Raw genomic sequence first — 12,097 nt, forward strand, 5'->3', positions numbered from 1 at the left:
TCTGCTGTATTCTAAATTTCTCCCAGTCCTCCAGCTTGCTACTTTTTCTGACTAATTTGTGTGCCTCTTCCTTGGATCTAACACTATCCTTAATTTCCCTTGTTAGCCACGGTTGAGCCACCTTCCCCGTTTTATTTTTACTCCAGACAGGGATGTACAATTGTTGAAGTTCATCCATATGATCTGTAAAGGTTTGCCATTGCCTATCCACAGGCAACTCTTTAAGTATCATTTGCTAGTCTAATCTAGCCAATTCGCGCCTCATCCCATCAAAGTTACCTTTTCTTAAGTTCAGGACCCTAGTTTCTGAATTAACTTTGTCACTCTCCATCTTAATAAAGAATTCTACCATATTATGGTCACTCTTCCCCAAGGGACCTCGCACATCAAGATTGTTAATTAGTCCCTTCTTATTACACATCACCCAGTCTAGGATGGCCAACTCCTTGGTTGGTTCCTCGACATATTGGTCTAGAAAACGATCCCTAATATACTCCAGAAAATCCTCCTCCACTGCATTGCTACCAGTTAGGTTAGCCCAATCAATATGTAGATTAAAGTCGCCCATGATTACTGCTGTACCTTTATTGCACACATCCCTTATTTCTTGTTTGATGCTGTCCCCAACCTCACTACTACTATTTGGTGGCCTGTACACAACTCCCACTAGCGTTTTCTGCCCTTTGGTATCCCGTAGCTCCACCCATACCGATTCCACATCATCCAAGCTAATGTCCTTCCTTACAATTGCATTAATTTCCTCTTTAACCAGCAACGCCACCCCGCCTTCTTTTCCTTTCTGCCTGTCCTTCCTAAATGCTGAATACCCTTGAATGTTGAGTTCCCAGCCTTGGTCACCCTGAAGCCATGTCTCCGAGATGCCAATCACATCATACCCGTTAACTACTATCTGTGCAGTTAATTCGTCCAACTTATTCCGAATATTCCTTGCATTGAGGCACAGAGCCTTCAGGCTTGACTTTTTTAACACACTTTGACCCTTTAGAATTCTGCTGTAAAGTGGCCCGTTTTGTTTTTAGCCTTGGGTTTCTCTGCCATCCACTTTTACTATTCTCCTTTCTATCTTTTGCTTCTGTCTCCATTTTATTCCCCTCTCTCTCCCTGCATATGTTCCCATCCCCCTGCTATATTAGTTTAACTCCTCCCAGACAGCACTAGCAAAGACTCCCCCTAGGACATTGGTTCCGGTCCTGCCCAGGTGCAGACCATCCGGTTTGTACTGGTCCCACCTCCCCCAGAACCGGTTCCAATGTCCCAGGAATTTGAACCCCTCCCTTCTGCACCACTGCTCAAGCCACGTATTCATCTGAGCTATCCTGCGATTCCTGCGATTCCTACTCTGACTAGCACGTGGCACTTCTAAGGGCAATTAGGGATGAGCAATAAATGCTGGCCTTGCCAACAATGCTCACATCCTAAGAATGAATGAATATATATATATATAGTTGAGTCTGGAGGTGACATTTTGTTTGTCAAGGTTTGGAAACAGTTTTGATGAGGTGGAATGAATGGGAACTTTGTAAGCTAATGTACAAAGATTGTGGCTTATTTGTACAAGGAAGGGGGGAGATGTAGACAGGACTGCTCATATGATAGCCAGATGTAGTAATCCAAAGATATAATTTTTCATACTGGCATGAATGTTTCTCATGGTGGGCAACAGGTTATCCTCCATGTCTTCATCAGATTGCTGCTGCACTTGCTCCTCATTGGACCCTTTGCCCATCAGGATCTCCACAAGGAAGCCTCTTTGTAAAACACAGTTGTGCAGCATGCAACCATGATCCTTAAAGCCTTTGCCAGCCTTTACTGAAGAATTCCCTAGACTGACCAAGGCTTCTGATGTATACCTTCAACATGCCTGTGGTGTCCGCAATGATAAGTGACAAATGAATGGACTTCATTGTAACCTTGCTCTGCTGGGATTCTGGCAAAGTACAGTTCTCACTAGCTATAGCCGAGGAGGATGCAGCTGTGCTCAACTGTTTGGCTTATATCAGAAATATCCCCAGTGGCGACCTGGAATTATCCCATAGCATAGAAGTTAAGAGCAGGTGTTACTGTGCATGTGGTGGAGGTGGGATGCTGACATGTGGCATAACTCTGACAGCTTTCTTAAGAAAATGAAACTTCCGCAGGCGCTGCTTCTCATTCATGTAGCTGCAGTATTTTGTTTGCTTTTTTGCACCTCATTTTGCTCTAACCTCTCTACTTATCCATGGAACCCCAGGCTTTGATTCACCTCTTTTATTTCTGGTTGGAATGTACTTAATCTATACCTTATCTATCTCATGTTTAGGTATCTCCCACTTCTGGCTCACTGTTTGATCTGCCATTTTTCCAACCAATTATTTGGGCTAGATGGTTGACGGAAAATTACAAAAAAAAAAATCAACATCCAAGGGATTAAATTGATGCTAAAACACCAATTTTTTGGCCACAAATGATAATTTGCAAGTTGTGTATTCTGTGTTTGTGTAATAAAGAACTGTGTGTACCAAAGATCAAAACTAATATATTTATTTTTTTCCGGACAAGCACATTTTTGGTCTAAAATCAATCATGTTGAAAATGAGGTTTCTTTAAATATTTCGCTTTTGAGAATTTATATGCAAAAATTCTGATAACCTGTGTACTCAGAAATACATCAAATTAACCTAAAAATAACTGGTTGCCCCAATTTAAAATTGCTGTATTAATTATAAAAAATATCTGTGAACTACAGGGGACTAATTTTCGCTGTCATTTTCTTCCCTCGCTCACTTAAATTGATATTACATTTTTAAAAGGTTTTCCGTATGGTCAGAATTATAGCCCTTTAGAAAAATAATTGAGAGCTGTACTCTATTATTACTTCAATAACTCAACGGTTTGCATCTTTATAAGTATTTAGGATATCATTGCTAAAATATTTATATCATAGACATTTAGTTGTTTTCCTCCTTCTGCTAGATCAGGGTATCACCTGCTTATGCTTTTTATACATGCAAGTCTTCGGCTTACATAACAGGAAGACTACTAAGACTTCATTAGGTTATTGATGCCACATCAATTTAGCTGATAATGGAAATGATTTTCTATTACACAGCATTGGCAAATGTTCTCTTTTTCTCGACTGCGCTTGGGCTAGAAGTTCATTATAGCCAAGAAATGGGCAACGTTTAGATTAAAAATAGTTAGGTAGCGCCAATTGAAAATCGTCTCGGCTGCACGCAAAATTCGTCCTCACTCCTCATTAAAATTATTGCATTCATGATTCTCGTCTAAAAACCCAAGCTCATTGGCATTACACTAAAAAGGTGGACCAATATTGAGTGTAATCTAAACTCACATAATGATGTCCAGTGGCTTTTTTCACTACTTACAAGGGAGGTTCATTGATGCTGCAGCACCTCATTCTCAGCAGTGTTGGGTGTGCTGGTGCCTCAACAACCATAAGAAGACCAAGGAGAAGGAGAACTTATTTACAATTCTTGAAGGCAGATCGCCACCCCAGGGAGAAAGCCCATAGGTTTTCCCATGATGCTTTGGAGGCATTGGTTTTAGTGGTGGAGAGAAGGCCTGTACCCTTCAACTGACCAGGAGGCCCTCGCCACAAGTCTGCCGGACTGTGTGGAGGGAAGTGGCACACCAAGCCACTGTGGTCCCCAGGACCCACATGCAGTGCAGGAAGAAGTTTAACAACCTCACACAGTTGTTGGGGTGATTGAAGGCTTCAACAAATGTAACATACCACAAGCTTCACACACAGCTCAATGCACCACAGCCCCAGCACTCACCCACCAACAATCTCTACCTAGCAACACTCACATCCACATCTCACACCTTGTACACAATGACAGGCTATTCAACTGTGACAGGCACAAGAGTCATTTTGAGACTTCATGTGATACGTGTGATATGTTTATAGAGAAATGTATTAATTGTGTTTGGAATATTTTGTGGTCTCTTTCATTTCACCTTTGCACCCAGGAGGACGCTGTGATATGGCGTGAGGCAGGGATTGTATAATGGCGATGTGGTGAGCTACGGGGATCTGGGGTTTTGGTCATGCGAATCATAGTCTGATGAGCCCGTCATGGACAGCCGGTCTGGAAGGCTGATGGTCTCACTGCCTTTGCTCTCTCCACCGTAGATCCTGGAGGGCAAGGTCCACTGCCAGTACAGCCCCCACGACTTTTAGCGAGTGTTGTAGGTTGGAGCTTTTCAGAAATAATTATGGAATTTTGTACTTCCCCCAACATTTCCAGATAACAAAGAACTTTGAAATGAACAAAGAAAACTCCTTCAGTAGCAGGAAGTAGCACACAGCCACTTAAACTTCAAAAACCTGTCAGGTCCAAGTGATTGGTGAGGATACTTTTAAATAGTGTCGCTGGAGCCAGCTTCCTGCAGCTGCATGCCACCTCAACCTGTCATTGCTTTCTCCAGCCGGTAAGTTCAATGGACAAAATTAAGTTAGGTGATCGGGCGTCAAGTGAGCATTGCGCAAACACTGACATCATGATCCATGTGACTATGATGTCCCTGGCGATCGAGTTTACCAGCAGCGGCAAGACGGATATGGCGTGCGGCGCTAGAATCACCATCAGCTGACAGTAGAGCTCTGAATGGCATTTTAGCGCGGTGCCAGAGTGTGGCAAGAAACACACAAATTTCTAGACCAAGGTTCTTTTCTCTAGTCTCAAATAGTCAGTAAAATCTTGACTTCAAAAATGTAAGTTTACAAACTATCTACTGGTAATAGCCTTCATAAATTCCAGCTCCATCTGAACTATGGCTGGGTTCACCCTACTTGATTTTTGAGTGGGCATAGAAATTGGTGACTTTATTGAGCTTTATTAAAAGATTTAACTTGGGGTTTTACACGTGTTATAGGACCTCAATGTACATTTCAGATACCAATGGCGAGAGTGTGCACTGCGCCAACTCTGCACATTCATGCTGAATGCAGTGCGGCCTAATCAGTGGTCCTTAAAGGGACTGTTTCAGGCTACCCCCAAGCTTCGGGTATAAATCTGTGGCACTGATTTTTTTTTGTGGGTTCAGAAGGAGACTCATCATCATAGGCGGTCCCTCGAAATTGAGGAAGACTTGCTTCCACTCCTAAAATGAGTTCTTTGGTGGCTGAACAGTCCAACACCAGAGCCACAGATCCTGTTTCAGGTGGGACAGATATTCGTTGGGGGAAGGGAGGTGGTGGGACTGATTTACCACCTGCTCCTTCCGCTGCCTGTGCTTGACCACTTCACACTCGCAGCGTTGAGATTCAAGGAGCTCAACGCCCTACCGGATGTACTTTCTCCACCTAGGGCGGTCTTCGGCCAGAGTCTCCCAGGTATCAGTGGCGATGTCACACTTCACCAGGGAAGCTTTGAGGGTGTCCTTGTAACGTTTCTGCTGCCCACCTTTTACTCGTTTGCCATGAAGGAGCTCCGCGTAGAGCAATTGCTTAGGGAGTCTCGTGTCTGGCATTTGAACTAAGTGGCATGCCCAGTGAAGCTGATTGAGAGTGGTTAGTGCTTCAATGCTGGGGATGTTAGCCTGGACAAGGACGCTGATGTTGGTGCGTCTGTCCTCCCAGGGGATTTGCAGAATCTTGTAAAGACATCATTGGTGATATATCTCCAGCAACTTGATGTGTCTTCTGTACATCGTCCATGCCTCTGATCCATACAGGAGGGTGGGTATTACTAAAGCCCTGTAGACCATGAGCTTGGTGGTAGGTTTGAGGGCCTGGTCTTCGAACACTCTTTTCCTCAGGCGGCCAAAGGCTGCACTGGCGCACTGGAGGCAATGTTGGATCTCCGCATCAATGTCTGCCTTTGTTGACAAGAGGCTCCCGAGGTATGGGAATTGGTCCAGGTTGTCGACGGTCGCGCCATGAATCTTGATGACTCGGGGGCAGTGCTGTGTGGCGAGGACAGGCTGGTGGAGGACCTTTGTCGTACAGATGTTAAGCGTAAGGCCCATGCTTTCATATGCCTCGGTGAATACATTGACTATATCCTGGAGTTCAGCCTCAGAATGTGCGCAGACACAGGCGTCGTCCGCGTACTGCAATTCAACGACAGAGGTTTGGTTGGTCTTGGAGGCGGCGTAGGTTAAGCAGCTTCCCACCGGTTCTGTAGTTTAGTTCCACTTCAGCGGGGAGCTTGTCGACAGTGAGGTGGAGCATGGCAGCGAGGAAGATTGAGAAGAGTGTTGGAGCGATGACGCAACCCTGTTTGACCTCGGTCCGGATGTGGAATGGGTCTGTAATGGATCTGCTGGTAAGGATCACGGCCTGCATGTCGTCATGGAGCAGGCGAAGGATGTTGACAAACTTTCAGGGGCATCCAAAATGGAGGAGGACACTCCATAATCCCTCACGGTCGACAGTGTCAAAGGCCTTTGTAAGATCGAAAAAGGCCATGTATAAGGGCTGGTGCTGCTCCCTGCATTTTTCCTGCAGTTGTCGTGCTGCAAAGATCATGTCCGTTGTTCCCCTTATGGTAAAAAATCCACACTGTGACTCCAGGAGGAGCTCCTCGGCCACAGGGAGAAGGTGGTTGAGGAGAACTCTAGCGACAACCTTCCCAGTGGTTGAAAGCAGGGAGATTCCCCTGTAGTTGCTATAGTCGGATTTGTTCCCCTTTTTAAAAATGGATATGATAGCTGCATCACTGAGATCTCCCAGCATGCTCTCCTCACTCCAGATGAGAGAGATGAGGTCATGTATCCGCGCCAGCAGCGCCTCTCCACCATATTTTAGCGCCTCAGCAGGGATTCCATCCGCTCCTGTAACTTTGTTGTTCTTGAGCTGTTTTATGGCTTTTCCTAACTCGTGCAGCGTTGAGGTTTCACTGAGGTGGTGGCAGGTAGCATGCTGCGGGATGGAGTTGAGAACACTTGAGTCAAAGACAGAGTCTCGATTGAGGAGATCTTCAAAGTGCTCCTTCCAGCGGGTCCTGACAGCCTTAATGTCCTTGATGAGTGTTTCCCCGTTCTTGGCCAGGAGTGGGGTGGGGCCTTGGGAGTTTGGACCGTAGGTGGCCTTAACAGCGGCGAAGAATCCTCGCATGTCGTGGCTGTCGGCTAATTGTTTATCACCTGTGCTTTCTCCATCCACCACCTGTTCTTTAGGTCCCGGGTTTTTTGTTGGACCTCAGCCTTGAGCCGTCTGTAACGTTGCTTTGTAGCTCCTGAGTTGGGTTGTTGCTTGAGGCTCAGAAATGCTCTGTGCTTACGATCTATTAGCTCTTGGACCTCCTGATCGTTTTCATCAAACCAGTCCTGGTGTTTTCTGGTTGAATAACCAAGTGTCCCTTCACAGGTATTGGTTATGGAGGCCTGGAGGGCAGACCAAGCGCTGTGGGCACTGAGCATCTCAGCGTAATCAAGGCACGCCAGAATGGCTGTGAGGTGCTGGCTATATAGGGCTCTCTTAGCTGGGTCTTTAAGTGCCTCGGTGTTAACTTTTTTGCGGCACTGCTTCTGCTGTCCTCTCTGCTTCGGTGCTATGTTAATATTGATGACGGATCGGATTCGGCAATGGTCCATCCAGCAGTCGTCAGCTCCTGTCATGGCGCGGGTGATATGCACATCCTTGCGATCCCTGGCTCGGACAATGACATAGTCCAGCAGGTGCCAGTGTTTGGAGCGAGGGTGTTGCCACGATGCCTTGTATTTGTCCCTCTGGTGGAACAGAGTGTTGGTGATGAGGAGTTCGTGTTCTAGACATTTTGTCAGGAGTAGGGTGCCGTTGGAGTTGGATTTCCCTACCCCTTCTCTGCCAACCACACCTCCCCAGAAGGCTGTGTCTTTGCTGGCCCTGGCATAAAAGTCACCTAGGAGAATCAATTTGTCATCCGTGTGGACGCAGGACAGGGCTGTTTCGAGGTTGGAATAAAAACCCTCTTTCACCTCATCCATTGTGTCATGTATGTAACCACAATGTAACACCACTGTATTACTGTATACAGACAACCCAGATGCACACCTTGACCACAAGGGGTGAACTTGTGCGAGACACTCCTTACTGATCTCCCAGGTATATAAAGGGAGGTCCCATGCAGGGTCATCACTTGTGGAGTGCTCTGAATAAAGAGTTGAGGTCACAGAGTGACCTTGTCCCCAGAATGTGCCTCGTGCGGTTTCATGCTGTAGAGTAATGACTTTACATTGGCGACGAGAAACGGGAACTCACGACCCACGAGAATGGCCACCGGTAGTGCAGAGGAATGGTACTGTGTTGGGGAAGACTGGGACGATTTTGTTGAGAGGCTTCAGCAAAGCTTCGTTACGACAGAATAGCTGGGGGATGCAGTGGCCGACAAGCGAAGGGCTCATCTTTTGACCAGCTGCGGACCAAAGACTTACGTGCTCATGAAGGACTTACTAGCACCCGAAAAGCCGTTGGAGACAACCTTTGAAGAACATAGCAAACTGATTGGGGAGCACCTCAAACCGGCGAGTAGTATACACATGGTCCGACAAAGATTTTACACCCACCGACGTCGTGAAGGACAGAACATACCGGATTTCGTACTGGCGTTTGGTCAGCCTCTGTAAGTTCACAGACACCTGCAGGGGGGAGATGCTAAGGGTCTTCTTTATCGAGGGCATCGGTCATGCGGGCATTTTCCGCGAATTAATTGAGACCAAAGATTTGACTTTGGAAGTGGCGGCGTTGTTAGCTCAAACTTTCATGGCGGGGGAGGAAGAGACGAAAATAATATACGCGCGCAATTCTGCCTCTAACGCAGCGACGGGTCAGGGAGTCAACATCATCAATGCGACTCAGAGCCCCGCAGGCTGGAAGGGTGGCAGGGGCAGTCCAACATTCCCCAGGCAGCAATAGACCCCAGAGTAGGATTCCAACAGAGACAATGGCAGGCTGGACGGACATTCACGCCATCACAGCGGACAATACGGCCCGGGATGGAGCCATTGACACCCACTAATAGGGTACTTAAGAGCAGTCAAAGGGACAGTCAGCGTGGAATGCCTGGCCATAGTCCCTTTGTCCCCAACAATGAAAACTTTAACTCATACTGGAGGTGTGGGGGAAAACACTCAGCCAGATCTTGCAGATTTCAACAGTTTGTCTGCAGAAATTGCAATCTCAGTGGCCACTTAGCTCGAATGTGCAGGAAGCCTGCAACCAGACTGATATATGAGGCAGAGGGACCAGAAGAGGGTCTTTTGAGGCAGGATGACTTTTGGGGTAAATCGATGGATGCCGAGGTTCAGTGTGTCCATGCGGCGAACAGTTCTACACCAAAACGCCACCAATGGTGATGAGGGTTTTATTAAACGGCATCCCAGTACTCATGGAGCTGGACACTGGTGGGCGTTCAGCATATGAGAAGCTATGGCCACTTAAAGCCAGTAGACCCAAATTAGCATGTATTGAGACACAATTACAGACTTACGCTAAATAAATCATTCCGGTGCTAGGCACTGCAATGATGGTTGTCACATACAATGAATTAACAAACTGGCTGCCACTCTGGATTGTCCCGGGTAATGGTCCCGCACTGTTGGGGAGGAGCTGGTTAGCCGAGATGAACTGGAAATGGGGGGATGTTCACGCAATGTCATCTGTGGAGCGAAGTTCGTGCTCACAAGTCCTTCGATTCACTATTCCAACCTGGCGTCGGGACTTTCAAAGGCACCAAAGTAGTAATACACATCACCTCGGACGCCAGGCCAGTGCACCACAAAGCCAGAGCGGTGCCACATGTGATGCGGGAAAAAATCGAGAGCGAATTGGACCGGCTGTTGAGAGAGGGCATCATCTCGCCTGTTGAATTCAGCGACTGGGCGAGCCCCATTGTTGCCGTCCTAAAACTGGATGGCTCTGTCAGAATCTGTGGCGACTACAAGGCCACCATCAATCGGGTATCCCTACAAGATCAATACCCGCTCCCGAGAGTGGAGGACCTCTTCGCCACGCTGGCAGGCAGCAAGCTGTTCACCAAGTTGGACCTCACCTCAGCCTATATGACCCAGGAACTGGCCGACGAATTTAAACTACTGACCACTGTTCATTTATAACAGGTGCCCGTTTGGCATTCAATCAGCGGCCGCAATTTTTCAACAAAATATGGAAAGCCTGCTTAAATCCATTCCTGGAACGATCGTTTTCCAGGACGACATCCTCATCATGTGTCGAGACACCGAGGAACACCTCCACAACACGGAGGAGGTGCTACGCCAACTGGACCGGGTAGGCCTGCAACTCAAGATGTCTAAATGTGTGTTTTTAGCTCCTGAGGTTGAGTTTCTGGGCAGGAGGGTTGCTGCAGATGGGATTTGGCCCACCGAATCCAAAACAGAGGCGATTCGACGAGTACCCAGGCCCTGCAACACATCGGAGATGCGTTCATTTCTGGGACTGTTGAAATATTTCCGGAACTTTCTGCTGAACTTGAGCATGTTGTTAGAACCACTACACGTGCTCCTGCGTAAAGGTTGTGATTGGTTTTGGGGCGACTAACAGGAACGGGCTTTTAATCAGGCGCAAAACCTACTTTGTTCAAACAAGTTGTTGACCCTGTATGACCCCTGTAAAAAATTGGTCTGACATGTGATGCATCGTCCTATGTGGTTGGGTGCGTGTTGCAGCAGGGCAATGCTGAGGGTCAACTACAACCTGTGGCTTATGCCTCTAGGTTGCTCTCTCAAGCAGAACGGGGATATGGGATGGTCGAGAAAGAAGCACTCGCATGTGTCTATGGTGTAAAAAAAATGCATCAATACCTCTTTGGTAGGAAGTTTGAATTAGAGGCGGACCACAAGCCATTAACATCCCTGTTGTCAGACAGCAAGGCTGTCAATGCCAACACATCAGCCCGCATACAGCGATGGGCTCTCACGCTGGCTACTTATGACTACTCCATCCGGCACCGGCCCGGCACTGAAAATTGCGCTGACGCGCTCAGCAGGCTTCCACTGGCCACCACTGAGGGTGCAGCGGAGCAAAACGCTGAGATGGTCATGGCTGTCGATGCCTTTGGCAGCGCAGGCTCCCCCATCACAGCCCGCCAGATCAAAATCTGGACGAACAGAGATCCCCTCCTATCCCTGATTAAGAAATATGTCCTGACTGGGGATTGGGCATCCGCACACGGAGCATGCTCTGAGGAGGTCAGACCGTTCCACAGACAGATGGATGAGCTCTCCATCCAAGCCGACTGCTGACTATAGGGCAGCCAGGTAGTTATTCCCCAGAAGGGCAGGGAGGCATTCATCAGGGAACTCCACAGCGAGCGCCCAGGCATTGTGCTGATGAAGGCCATTGCCCAGTCACATGTTTGTTGGCCTGGAATTGATTCAGACCTGGTACACTGTGTTTGCAGGTGCGTGTGCCCAGCTGGGTAATGCCCCCAGGGAGGCCCCGCCCAGCCCGTGGCCTTGGCCCACCAGGCCATGGTCACGCATTCATGTTGACTACGTGGGCCTGTTCATGGGTAAGATGTTCCTTATTGTGGTAGACGCGTACTCGAAATGGATCGAGTGCATCATCCTGAATTCATGCACGTCATCCACCACCGTGGAAAGCCTACGTGCGATCTTTGCAACCCATGTTTTGCCGGACATCCTGGTTAGTGATAATGGCCCATGCTTCACAAGCTACGAATTCCAGGAGTTTATGTCGGGCAATGGCATCAACTACATCAGGACTGCGCTGTTCAAGCTGGCCTCCAATGGGTCCCAATCATTAAGCAAGCTTTGCCCAGGATTCAAGGACTCTCCCTACAATGCTACCTATCGCGCCTCCTGCTGGCCTATAGATCCTGACCGCACTCGCTCACGGGAGTCCCGCCCGCAGAGCTACTTATGAAACGGACACTCAAAACTCGGTTGTCCCTCATTCACCCAGTCCTAACCGACATAGTTGAGGGCAAGCGCAAGTCACAAAACGAATACCATGACCGCAATTCGAGGGGGAGATGTATAGAAATAAATTATCCTGTATTCGTCCTCAATCACGCCATGGGGCCCAAGTGGCTTGACCGTACTGTAATTGACAAAGAGGGGAATAGGATCCTCGTGATAAAACTCAACAATGGTCAGATATGCCATAAGC

The sequence above is a fragment of the Pristiophorus japonicus genome, chromosome 4 (assembly GCF_044704955.1).
Source record: "Pristiophorus japonicus isolate sPriJap1 chromosome 4, sPriJap1.hap1, whole genome shotgun sequence".
NCBI classification, from domain to species: Eukaryota; Metazoa; Chordata; class Chondrichthyes; family Pristiophoridae; genus Pristiophorus; species Pristiophorus japonicus.